This window comes from Delphinus delphis, chromosome 4 (assembly GCF_949987515.2).
Source record: "Delphinus delphis chromosome 4, mDelDel1.2, whole genome shotgun sequence".
Classification (NCBI taxonomy): Eukaryota; Metazoa; Chordata; class Mammalia; order Artiodactyla; family Delphinidae; genus Delphinus; species Delphinus delphis.
In genome coordinates this window covers 116601485-116615750 of record NC_082686.1, presented here as the reverse complement: position 1 = coordinate 116615750, position 14266 = coordinate 116601485, and the positions used below count along the sequence as shown (strand labels likewise).

The following is a 14266-nucleotide window of genomic DNA, read 5'->3' as shown; positions in this document are numbered from 1 at the left end:
GTATATCTTATGTATCCATATATGTATTTTGTATTTTTGCATTGCTCAAAAATGTTTACTGTTTTTAAACCAAAATCAATTTCTATTTACTTTTAACATAGAAAAAAATGTTTGAGTAACATGTAAGTCATTTCTTCAAAGAAATTACTTACAAATATTAATTTATTTTAAAGAAATGTCTTTGTTTACAAAACATTTTTTAATTTCTCAAAAAGTTAAGTATTTATTTTTAGTAAATAAATAGCTCTGACATAGGAATAAAAAATCCAAACAGTTAACTTAAAACTGGTCAGTGAGCATTAGTAAGCCATATACCAAAGAAGAAATATAAATGGACAGTAAACTTGAGAACAGCTGCTCAACATCACTAATAATCCATGAAAATGCAAATAAAAACATAAACACCACAAGGTAATAAGCACCATGAGGGCAGCTACTGTGACTGCTTGAACACCACAGAATTGCCACCGTCTGTCACTAGGCTTATAGCTGGTGCTCAATAAATATCCGTTGTGGTAGTAAATAGTTCTAGCCAATGAGATAGGCAAAGATTAAAGATTGTCAAAATTCAGTGCTGGCAGGATAGGGAGGGAAACAAACACTCATGTATTGGTAGTGATGGGAAATGATAAAACATTTTTGGAGGGCAACTTGGTTTTCCATAGAAAAAAATAATTGAAGTCTATATACACATCCATAATGAGGAGAAAAATCAATCAATGGAAGTCGAACCAGAACTGATGCAGATGTTAGAATTAGCAGACTAGTACATTAAAGATTACAATAGTTATGTGACATATGTTCAAAAATTAAGTAGAGACATGGAACATATTAAAAGGACTCAAATATCTAGACATGAAAACTACAGTAGGTGAGACGAAAAATAAACTGGATAGGATTAACAACAGATTAGACACTGCAGAAGAAAAGGTTAGTGAACTTGAAGCTATAACAGTCTATCCAAACTGAAACAATCCAAAATGAAACATAAAGAGAAAAAAGAATTTTTAAAAATAAAGAAAAGAATATTGGTGAGATATGAGGTAATTTAAATCATCTTAATATACTTGTAACTGAACTCCTGGAAGGAAAAGAAACAAAGAACAGAAAAAATATTTGAAGAAGTAATCACTGAAATGTTTTCAAATTTGGTGAAAATTTGATGTAATCAAGTAGCTCAACAAACCCCATGTACAAGAAACAGGAAGAAAACAATGCCAAGGTATATGATAATAAGGTTTCTCAAAACCAATAATAAAGAGAAAATCTTAAAGGCAGCTACAGAAGAACAAATAAAGTAGATAGCAGATTTCTTGTTTCTTAATTCAGCAAAAGGGAATTCAGTGGTACAGATCTTTAAAGTACTTAAAGAAAAAAACGTGTCAATCTAGGATTCTATATCTGGCAAAAATATCTTTCAAAAACAAAGGCAAAGTAAAGACATTTGCAGATCTACAAAAGCTGAATGATTTCACCACCAGCAAACCTGCACCACAAGAAATACCAAAGTCCTCTAGGCAGAAGGTAGATCATACCAAATGGAAAAATGTATCTACACAAAGGAATACAGAGCATTGATAACCACATGGGCAATTATATATGTTTTTTTATTATTTAAATTTCTTTAAAAGATAATTGACCATTTAAACAAAAATAACAATATATTGTGGGGTTTATAACATATGTGGAAGTAAAATATATGACAGCAGTATCAAAAAGACTGGGAGGGGAAAAATAGAAGAATACTATTGTAAGGTTTTTATGCTATACATGAAGTTTTATAATATCACTTAAAGGTAGACTGTGATAAATTAAAGATACATATTATAAACCCTAATGCAACCACTAAAATAAAAAAGCAAGCAGTTATAACTCATAAGCTTTCAATGGAGATAAAATAGCATGAGAATATACTCAGTTAATCTAAGAAGGAAGAAGAAGGGGAATGAGGGACCAAAGAATAGATGGGACAAATAGAAAGCAAATAACAAAATGATAGACTTAAACCTAATCATATCAATAATCACTTTAAATATAAATAGTCTAACAACTTCTGCTAAAAGGCAGGCATTGTCAGATTGGATAAAATAAGCAGGACCCAACTACAATTATTTGATGCCTACAAGAAACATACCAAATATAAAGACACAATTAGGTTCAAAGTAAATGAATAGACAACTCTCCCATGCAAACACTAATTAAAAGAAAGCTGAAATAGCTCTAGTGTCAGAGAAAGGAGATTTCAGAGGTAAGAATATTAACAGGAATAAAGGAAGTCATTTCATAATTATAAAGAGGTCAATTCTTTGAGAGGAAATAATAATCCTAAACCTTTTTAAAATGTAATAATAGAATATCAAAATACATAAGAATAAAAACATATAGAACAGCAAGGAGAAATAGACAAATCCACAATTACAGTCTGATATTTTAAGTCTCTTCTCACTAATAGATAGAATAAATATGCAGAAAATTATTAAGGATATAGAAGACTTGAACAAGACTATCAACCAATTCAACTTAGTTGACTTTCAGAGAACACTAACCAAACATCAACAGAATACACTTTCCTTTCAAGGGCACAGAGAACATTTACCAAGATAGACTATATTCTGGGCCATAAAAGAAGCTTCAATAAATGTATAAGGCTTGAAATCCTACAAAATATGTTCTCTGACCACAATGGAATTACATGAGAAATCAATAATAGAATGATTTCTGGAAGATTCCCCAAATATCAAAATGGAATAACACACTTCTAAAAAACCCATGTGTCACAAAGGAAATCAAGATGGAAATGAGAAAATATTTTGAACTGAATGAAAATTAAAGTCGAATATATTCAAAAATTTGGGTATGTCACTAAAGCAATACTTAGGGGGAATTGTAGCACTAACTAAACACTATATTAGAAAAAAAAGAAAGGTTTTAAATCAACGACTTCAGCTATATTAAGAAATTAGGAATAGAGGAACAAATGAAAAACAAAATAAGCATAAGAAAGGAAATAATGAAGAATAGAGCAGACATCAATTAAAGAGAAAACAGAAACATTTTACAGAAAATCAGTTGAACCAATAGTTGTTTCTTTGAGAAAATCAATAAAAGTTATAAACCTCTAGCCATGCTAACAGTAAAATAAAGAGGAAAGACATAAATTACTATTATCAGGAATGAGAGAGGTGACATAACTATAGATTTTGAAAACTTATATAGAAAATATAAGGGAATATTATAAACAACTTTATGCCTACAAATTTGATCATTTTAAAAATTGGAATAGACAAATCCCTCAAAAGACATGCTACCAAAGCTCATTCAAAAATAGATTTTTTTTAAATGAGAAGAAACAAGTAACCTAAATAGCTTTATGCCAACAAAAGAGGTTTAATTTGTGATTTAAAAAACATCCCACAAAGGTTCCTGGCAGAGTAGGAAGCCACAGGAATTTGTCTCCCCACCTAAACAATAATTGCACCAACAGAATCTGTCTGATGTAACCATTTTGGAATACTGAAGTCTGTTGAAGACGGACTACGTCCAGGGGAAGACATGGACAGATAAAGTGCAGTTAAGTTTAGTCAACTTCAGCTCTTAGCCCAGTAAGAGCTACCCCTCCCCCACCCCCAGCCACATGGCAGGCAGCTGTGCCCATGTTCCTGGAGCAGCCTGCACACAGCTTGTGGGAGCCAGTGTGGGGAAAAGGGCCTCTGTCTTCCGAATATTGGGGATCTGTGCTCTGATCTCTGGTTACTGCCTCTGATCACTGATGTGCAGACAAAGGTGGCCAGCCATTGTTGCATCTCCTCTCATTGTTGCAAGCCCCTCCCTCTCTGGCTGAAGTAACTTCCAGGGGATTTAAACAATCAGCATGCTTTCCCCTCCCCTCCTTTTTCTCTTTTTCCCCTTTTGGGAGCCAGACATTAAAGACTAGGACGTTCAAAATTAACTGCATATATGGGAAAAATTAAGAAGTGACCACACATGCCTAGGGAAAGTCTGAAAAAAGACTGAGAAGGCTTTAACTTTATACTTTGGGCTGATCCTCAGCACAAAGACAGCCTACAACTGTCAAAAAACAATAAGTAATAACAACAACCAAAAATATCAAACCCTGGGGAAGGAGAATCATCTGATTTCCAGGGTTACCACATCATTAGAGTCAAATGTTGTTTTCAACCAAAAAAATCAGAAGGCATATAAAGAAACAGGAATGTATGGCCCATTCAAAGGAAAAAAAAAAACAAAACAAAAATCACCCTTGAAAAAGACCTGATGGCAGATCTACTAGACAAAGACTTTAAAACAGCTGTCTTAAAGATACTCAGATAACTAAAGGAAGATGTGGAGAAAGTCAAGAAACCATCTATGAACGAAATGGAGATATCAATAAAGGGATAGAAAACCTAAAAAGAAACCAAAAAGGAATTCTGGAGATGAAAGATAAAAGAATGGAAATGAAAAGTTCACTAGAGAGATTCAAAGGCATATTTGAGCAGGCAGAAAAAAAGAATTAGCAAACGTGAAGATAGGACAATGGAAATTATCAAGTCTGAGGAACAGAAAGAAAAAAGATTAAAGAAAAGTGAACAGAGCCTAAGTGACCTATGGGACACCATAAGGTGGACATTGTGAGAGTCCAAGAAGGAAAAGAGAAAGAAAGGGGCAGAGAGAATATTTGAAGAAATAATGGCTGAAACTTCCCAAATTTGATGAAAGATATAAATACAAACATCCAAGAAGCCCAACCAACTTCAAGTAAGATGAACTCAAAGAGATCCACACTAAGACACATTATAATCAAACTTTCAAAAACCAAAGACAAAGATAATTCTTGAAAGCAGCAAGAGAAGCAAATCATCATGTACAAGGGATCCTCAATAGGATTTTCAGCAGATTTCTCATCAGAATCTTTGGAGGCCAGAAAGCAGTGTACTGATATATTCAAAGGGCTGGAAGAAAGCTGTCAACTAAGAATCCCATATCTGGGGAATTCCCCAGTGATCCAGCGGTTAGGACTCTGCTCTTCCACTGCCAAGGATGCGGGTTCAATCCCTGGTCAGGGGACTAAGATCCCACAAGCTGCACACCGTGGCCAAAAAAAACAAGGAATCCCATATTTTGCAAAACTATCCTTCAAAAGTGAGAGGAAAATTAAGACATTCCTGGATAAAAAAAGCTGAGGGAATTTGTTACCACTACACCTGCAAGAAATGCTCAGGGAGTCCTGCAGGTGAAATGAAGGGACCCAAGACGGTAACTCAAATTTGTACGGAGAAATAAAGATCTCAATAAAGGTAAATACATGGGAAATTGTAAAAGCTAGTAACAATGGTTTGTAATTGTACTTTTTATTTTCTACACAATTTAAGAGATTAATACACTTAAAGAAAAAAAAAACTTGGTCTAAAACAAGCCAGTATTATTGTAACTTTGGTTTGTAACTTCAAGTCTGGCTTTCTACATAATTTAAGAGATTAATTCATTTAAAAGAATTAACAGTTTGGGGCACACAACGTATGAAGATGTAATTTTGTGACATCAACAACCAAAAGGTGTGGGGACAGAGTGTTAAAAGAGCAGAGATTTTGTATGTCATTGAAGTTAAGCAGGTATAAATTCAAATTAGAGTGTTATAACTTTTGGATGTTAAATGTAATCCATGGTAACCAGAAATAAAATAGCTATAGAATACACAAGAGAAAATGAGAAAGGAATTTAAACGTTTCACTACTAAAAAATCAACTAAAAGACAGTAATGCAGGAAATGAGGGACAAAAATATATAAGGCATATAGAAAACAAATAGCACTATGACAGAAGTAAGTCCCTCCTTATCAGTAATTACCCTAACTGTAAATGTATTAAACTCTCCAATCAGAAGATGAGGAACAAAATAAGGATGTCCATTCTTATCACTTCTATTCAACATTGTACTGGAGGTTCTAGCCAAAACAATAGGCAAGAAAAAGAAATAAAAGTCATCTAGACTGGAATAGGAAAAAAAATGTTGGTGACATAATCATCTATGGAGAAAATACATAGAAATCTACAAAAAAGCTCCTAGAACTCATAGGTGAGTTTCGTAATGTTGCTAGATATGAGACAAATACATAAAAATCATTGCATTTCTATATACAAGCAGCAAAGAATCATAAATTAAAATTTTAAAATAATACCATTTACAATAGCATAAAAAAAAGAAATAGGGATAGATCTGGCAAAAGTGTGCAAAGATCCATACGCTAAAAACTACAAAACATTGTTGCGATAAATTTAATACAACCTAGTTAAAATGGAGAGATATGCCGTGTTTTGTGGGTTGGAAGACTCAACAATGTTAAGATTTCATTTCTCTCCAAATTTACTTATAGGTTCAATTCAACCCCAGTAAGCTTTTTGGTAAAAATTGATAAGCTAATTCTAAAATTCATATGGAAATGCAAATGACCCAGGATAGTCAAAGTAATTTTGAAAAAAATGGAACAAAGTTGGAAGATTGACACTATCTGATTTCAAGACTAATTATAGTTACAGTACTTGTTACAGTGTGGTATTGGTGTGAAAATAGTTAAATAGATCAATGGAACAGAATAGTGAGCACGAAATTTGACCCCCCTCCTTACATAGATAACTGAGTTTTGACAAAGTTGCAAAAGGCAATTCAGAAGAGAAAGGATACTCTTTTCAAAAAATGGTATGGAACAACTGAATATCCATATATTCCCCCCTACCCCCCCAAAAAAAATAACATTCAACCCGAAGCTTGCACCATATACAAAAACTAACTCAAAATAGATCATAAACTTTAATGTAAAGCATAAAACTATGAAATTTCTAGAAGAAAACAGGAGAAAATCTTTGTGACCTTAGGTTACAGATTTCTTAGATAAGACATTACCAAAAGCGTGATCCAAAACAGGAAAAAAAAAAAAAGACAAATTAGATTTCATCAAAATTAAAAGCTTCTCCTCTTCAAAAGACACTAAGAGAATAAAAGACAAGCCATAGCCTGGGAGAAAGGATTTGCAAAGCATAAATCTGTTAAAGGACTTTTATCCAGAATATATAAGAACATCTCAATACAGTAATTTTTTAAAAAACCAAATAACGCAGTAAAAATTGGAGGAACTATTTGAACAGACTCTTCACCAAAGAAGTTATGTAGATGGCAAATAAGCACACAGAAAGATGCTTAACTGCATACAGAAAATGCAGAATAAGATCACAATGAGATACCCCTGCACCCCTATTAGAACAGCCAAAATTAAAAAGACCAGTCATACCAACTATGGGCAAAGATGTGTAGTAATTGGACTTCTCATACACTACAGGAAGGAATGTGGATAGTTCAATGGCTGTGGAAAACAGCTTGTCAATCTCTTACAAGTCAAAAATAAAATGTCCTTATCTCTTAGAAAAAAAAAAGTATATATCCATAGTCTAGCAATTCCACTTCACAAAATTTATCCTAAGGCAAGTATGTTGGGGAAACAAAGAATATTTCTATTTGGGAGAAAGTAGGAATGTATTCCCTATATGTCTTAAACTAGTTTGTGGAATCATGTTCTTTTCAGGGTGTATAGCATCTACTTTGCTTGGAATAAACATCTGCTTGACTCTTAGCCACTAAGCGGCTTTTCCCAGCAACCCTGACTCATCAGAAATGCCCTTGTTGTCTTTGCTCTGAGGTTTTTCAGGGCAGGGCCTGTACTCTGCTTTGTGCAATGTGCTGCTTCCCGGGCAGGTACATCTGTACACTGTATTGGGGACTTTGGATACTTCATGTACTTGCAGACTCTCATTTAGCACATGGTCAGGCTCTAGCATGGCTCAGCGAGGTGTCAGAGAATATTCCTCATCCTTAAAGCTCACGATAACCACAGAATGCATGAATAATTAATCATATGGATACAATATATTTTTATATTGCATATGATTTCTGTAACTTAAAGTATTAATAGGTAGAGAGGCCTCACATATGACCTCGAGCATCTTCTTGCCTTTATTCTCAGTCATTCTTGCATAGAAAGTACCTGGTCATTTTTGAAAGTCCAGAATGGATTCTGCCGCCTGTGTCTTTGTGTGTTATACAGCGGGGCTGACATCTTTCAACGTTCCACAGATACCTACTGCATCTTCTTCATGCCAGGCACTGTTGCTGGAAATAGAATCGATTAAGTTGCATCTCCTGCCCAAGAGGGATGCACAATGTAGGTGATGAGAGACACATGGTAGCAAGTGATTGTGGCACTAGATGCAAAAGAGAGACATCTCTCACCTGGCGGTTGGGGAAAGCTTTTCGGAAGAGATGACACCCAAGGCTTGAAGAACGTGAAAGACTTAGCCAAGCATAGTTTAGAGGGCATTATGGGCAGAGAAAGCAGCACTGGTAAAACACAGAGGTGGAAGAGAATCACGTTCCAGCACATGGGAGAGAAATGAGGCTGGAGGTAGGGAGAACCAGGTCATAGAGAGGGGTGCGTGGTGAGAATTTCCCTTCTCTGCACAGCTGGGCTTCCTCTCCCCCTACCCACAGCCCCAGTGGCTGGCTGTAGCCTCCCACAGCCAGCAGAGCTGTGCATCAAGCCATCACCCGACGCCTTATTTCTCCGGGGACAAGTATTTAAACAGGGCCTTTTCTCTCAATCAGAATCAGCTCACAGTTAAGGCTGGATGAAAATCTGGCCTCACAGCTGACTTTCTCTTTTCATCAAGAAAATGAAATCTCCCTTCTGTTGGTGTATTTTCACTAAAACAACTCACAATTTTCATTCGATATTACACTCATATAAATTGAACTAAACAAGCTGAAGCAATTTGTGTAGTACGTTTGAGGAGAAATTAATAGTTCACTCCTAGTTTGCTGCAGTAGCTCTAATTACTTTGTTGTTTTGAGCCCTTTCCCCTTTGCCAAGCACCCCTTCTTCAAACTGCAACTGTCCTTCCTTCCTTTTTCTCCTGAAGCAACAGCAAAACCTTAAAAACTGACAGAGGCACTATAATATATCACAACTTTTTACTGTCTTTAGTCCTGCGATAACACACCCCTTTATAGTAAGAAACAATTATACATTGGATGAAAACTTAGGTCTGAAGATTTTCGTTGTTAATACCCTGACAAAAAGTCATACATGCTCAGAGGATGAAATGTTGAGCCAGCTATTTTTTTATACTCCTTTACTTGAAAATATTGGGGAATATGATAAGGGCTGGTAGGAATGTGTGGTATCTGTGGATTTTCTGTATTTTATAGTGTTGTCCTCTAATCATAGGCACACTGTGTGCTGTGTGGGGAACTCTCAAAGAAGATTCTCAAAGCCTTGATGGATGAATTCGCGTAGTGGGCGTGGGTGGTTTTTAAAAGTTCATTTGGGAGTTTTATCTTGGTTTGCTGATTTTTGACAGAAGTGACTCAGCCCAGCGTATGACTAATCAGTAGCATCCGTCATACCTAAAGCTTTCTCTGGATTAAGAATTTGAGCCGGCATTTCTCTTAAGATGTTGGATGTATTCCCAGTTGTAAGTAGTTGTTTTCCCAACATGTAGTCACAAACTTACTAACGAAGGTTGAATTAAATTTAAATCCTGCTTTCTGTTACGTAGACAGTTTGTTATTTCTAGTCAGCATGACTTGGCCATTGGCCTATATTTCAACAACAAGCCACTTGTGTTCCTTTTTTAAAATCAGGTTTTCTGTCAGCTTCATTAATACTTCTTCATTTAATGACTATTTAGCACCTGTTCATTTTACATATTTAACAAACACAGACCATCCTCACTATTTGTCAGGTAGTGTTCTGAGTACATTACATTTAAACAAAGGTCATTGAATCTTCCTAACAACCCTATGAGGTGGATGTTGTCACTCTCCCTATTTTACACATGGGGAAGCTGAAGCTCAGAGAAGTTGAGTGGCTTGCCTGACATCACACACAGGGTAGAGACAGTCTGCCCTGCAGTCTGTGCTTGTAGCCACCATGCCATCCGTGTTGCCTCCATTCAGTCAACAAACTTCTTGTTGAGCACCTGTCTGTGCTGGAAACCGTGCTAGAAGCAGAGGCAGCAAAAGTGAGCCGTGTGCCCCTGGGAGAGTGCCTTCGTCAGTTTAGGCTGCTATAAGCAAAAATGCCATAGACTGGGTGGCTTGTAAGCAAAAGAAATTTATTTCTCACAGTCTGGAGGCTGGAAGTCTGAGATCAGGGTGCCAGCATGGTTAGTTTGTGGCAAGAGCATTCTTCAGAGTTGCAGTCTCTGATTTCTCATCATGTCCTGACATGGAGGAGAGCAGAGAGAGGAAGCAAGCTCTCTCGTGACTCTTATAAGGTCACGAATCCTATTCATGAGGGCCCCACCCTCATGACCCTGACTAATCCCAATTACCTCCCAAAGGCCCCATCTCCTAATACCATCACATCAGGGAGTACGGTCTCAACATATGAATTTGGGGGGGGACACAAGTATTCAGTTTGTAACAAGGAAGCAGACGTTAATCAGATCCCACAGAGGTAAAATTACTCGGGCGACAAATGCCTCTGAGGGGAGTTCCTGATGCTATCAGGGTGAACAGTGAGGCAACTTGACAGAGGCAGGAATCCAGGGCAAGTGTTTCTGAAAATGTAAGGACTGAGCTGGAGAAGAATAGTGAGGCACATTTTAGGTTGAAAGTGAGGTTGGCCTGGGTCAGGGGATGCAGGGAAAGAGCACTCTTGGACCAGGAAAGTGCGTGTACAAAGGCTCCTTGTGGGAAGAGGACAGAGCCGCTGAGGGATGACTGGGAAGCAGGAACAGAGGGGAGTGTTACAGGAGGTGAGGAAAGGGTTGGGGAGCAGACCGTGAGGGCCTTACCGGCCATTGTTAAGGAGTCTGTTTTTCATCCTAAGAGCTGTGGGAAGATCTGGCTTTCCCTCCCTCCTCTTTGTATCTGCCCCCGCCATCCTAGCACTAAAGAGTGGGCAGAGGGAAGCCAGTTAAGAGGCAATTTAAGCAATACTTTTGATGAGAGGGTGACATGTCAATGAAAAGAAGTTGGTGGATGGGGAAGGTCATTAGAGGGTGAAGCTGGCCTGATACTGGATTGGGTCTGAGGGAGAGAGAGAGCGCCACCCACGGAGAAGGAGAGAGTCTGGAAGTGGAGCAGACTTGGGGAGGGACAAGTTCAGCTTCAGACCTGTTGACTTTGAGAGACCCGCGCGACAGAACATCACATGGGCTTTAATGATTACAGGAGACTGTGGAAGTGCAAGCCTGGGGCACAGCAGGTATTCAAGGTCAGGAGGTAGTGTTGTCCCTACCTTTATAGACAGGGAAACGGAGGCTTGGAGAGGTTATCACTTACAAAGTTAGTACGTGGGAGAGCTGGGGCCTGAACCCAGGCCTTGGGCCCCTAGGCCAGTGTTCTTCTCACTGCCCTGTGCTGCAGAGATACACCAGCAGGCTCCTGAATGTGCAAGTCCCAAAGACAGATTTGATGAGAGCAGAGTCTGGGTGAACTCATAGAAAGTAGAGAAGTGGTCGGGGCTTGATTTTGGAGTCTGCAATGCCAGGTAAGGAATGTGGACTTTAGGTGAAGGGAACTCACTGAAGCCCTTTGACCAAGTGTCTCATCAGATGCCTACGAAGTAAAGTCTCTGCCATGGATGGAACCTGGGCACAGGGATACTCAGATAGATGGCCTCCAGAAAATCACCTGCTAGAATACTCTCAGCAGCCTGTACCTGGATAGCCGGACCCCATCTGCTGCCAGGGATGGCTGACTCAGAGTTCAGCCCTCTTCTCCAGAGTGACCAGGACTCAGCCTTGGGGGCAAGTGCACGGCCCTGGACAACTCCTCCTGCCTGCAGCGTGGCCCCGTGTGCATTTCCCACCCTGTTGCCAAGGTGATCTTATGAGACCTTGGCAAATGCCTGGATGAGGTTCTGCCTTCATGGTGGTTACTTGCCTGCCCATCTGGAAACGCTACCGAATAGGGAAATGACTTATTCTCAGCAAACTCTTGCTAACTCTGAACAGTGAACACTTTTTCCAAGTGCTCAGAAACTGTCAGTGTCAGGCTATGTTTCCCGACTTTCGCTCTGGTTGGAATTCAGCTTCCCAAACTATATTTTCCAGATTTTATTCTCTGTGCTTTGTTTATAATTGATTCAATAGATGCCCCCAGAAAGCAGAGCATTGGTCTTCTAGGTGCATGCGGCAGAAGTGGGCACAGAGCTGCTCTCAGCCAGGTCTCTGTCCTGGCTTAGGCAGAATCCAGGAGGCCGTGCCTCTGCCTGCTTACAGGCCCCAACTGGCCCTGGCTGCTACCCAGCCACGCTCGGCTCTGACTTGATGTTGCTCCTGAGATTCTCATCTCTTTTCCTGCTTTCCCTTGGATGCCACAACCTACAGGAGAAAGAATGCAGAATGGTGAACCATAGAAAGGACGTGCTCCCTTCCCTATGACCGTGGGGTCACAGAGAGAACACTGACTTTGAAGGCAGCCTTAGCATCAAATCCGCCTTCTAGGGCATGACCTTGAACAATTTACTTGACCCCTCCGACATGTGTTTCCTCAACTGCAACATGGGAAAAATATCTCCTAACTTTAAAGGTTATTTATTATAAGGGCTCAACGAGATGATGTATGAAGGGTCTAACCTACTCGACAAATGCAATACACGTTTGGTCTCTCCACTTGCATCCTGAGCAGGCCCCCCGCAGTGCGGGCTCAGAGTAGCTCCCGGTCCTGTGGCCACCACCAGACAGGTTAACATAATATTCTCACATCTACGCATGGAAGTGAGAAAACCGCAGAATTGTTCCTTCTGTTTTCTTTAGCACTTTCTTGATACTTTATGATATTATTGCCTAGCAATCCTGCCCCACACATTTGTGGCATCCCAGATTAAATTGCATCATAAAGATAACAACCTGGTTGAAAGCCTTGTCCTTTTCTTCCCTTTGGACAACCTTGAGGAGGGGAAAGGTATTTTATGGCTCCCAGGAGTTCCTCTCAGTGACTTGCATTTTAAATTGGAGCATAGTTATTACAATATCATTTACACCAGCAGTTTTCTTTTTTTTTTCTTTTATTTAGCTCAGGGAAAGTACTTTATTTTCTGTTATTTTTATAACATTTGTGAGAAAGGACCATATAATATTCCTCAAAGAAAATTTAACTAAATTTCCCAAGCGAAAAATTGTAGAGATCACTTTATCAAACCTCAGTGCAAAAAACCTGGAACTAAATAACTGAAATGTAATTTTTTTTTTTTACATCTTTATTGGAGTATAATTGCTTTACAATGGTGTGTTAGTTTCTGCTTTATAACAAAGTGAATCAGTTATACATATGTTCCCATATCTCTTCCCTCCTGCGTCTCCCTCCCTCCCATCCTCCCTATCCCACCCCTCTAGGTGGTCACAAAGCACCGAGCTGATCTCCCTGTGCTATGCGGCTGCTTCCCACTAGCTATCTACCTTACGTTTGGTAGTGTATATATGTCCATGCCTCTCTCTCGCTTTGTCACAGCTTACCCTTCCCCCCCCCATATCCTCAAGTCCATTCTCTAGTAGGCCTGTGTCTTTATTCCTGTCTTACCCCTAGGTTCTTCATGACATTTTTTTCTTAAATTCCATATATATGTGTTAGCATACGGTATTTGTCTTTCTCTTTCTGACTCACTTCACTCTGTATGACAGACTCTAGGTCCATCCACCTCATTACAAAGAGCTCAATTTCGTTTCTTTTTATGGCTGAGTAATATTCCATTGTATATATGTGCCACATATTCTTTATCCATTCATCTGATGATGGACACTTAGGTTGTTTCCATTTCTGGGCTATTGTAAATAGAGCTGCAGTGAACATTTTGGTACATGACTCTTTTTGAATTATGGTTTTCTCAGGGTATATGCCCAGTAGTGGGATTGCTACACCAGCAATTTTCTGTGTTAAATAAAAATGTCTGGTCAGTGTCCAGTGTGATGCACGTTACTTTTGCTACCCCTGTGACTTTAATTTTGATCCTTTATTACACAGTGAATATTGAGAGAATTAAATGCACCATGATATGGTGGTGCAGTACAGTCTGAGGTAAGGGGGAAAATTAAGCTATAATAATTCTATTTAAGGCAGTGACAGCCCCAGTTCTGGGTCTTCTGGGCTTTCGGAGATATCATCAGAGCATAAGTAAATATTATATAAGCTCAGCATGTTACTTTAATCTGGGCTCACACGGACATTTATTAATCAGAGTGATTTTAATATATATTCATGGGCATTACCC

General features: G+C 38.6%; 1 protein-coding gene across 2 annotated transcripts in view; it reads left to right on the top strand.

Annotated features, from left to right (window-relative positions):
• Positions 1-14266, top strand: part of NMNAT3 (nicotinamide nucleotide adenylyltransferase 3) — a 116038-nt gene that overhangs the window by 50470 nt on the left and 51302 nt on the right. The gene's annotated exons all lie outside the window — the stretch shown is intronic.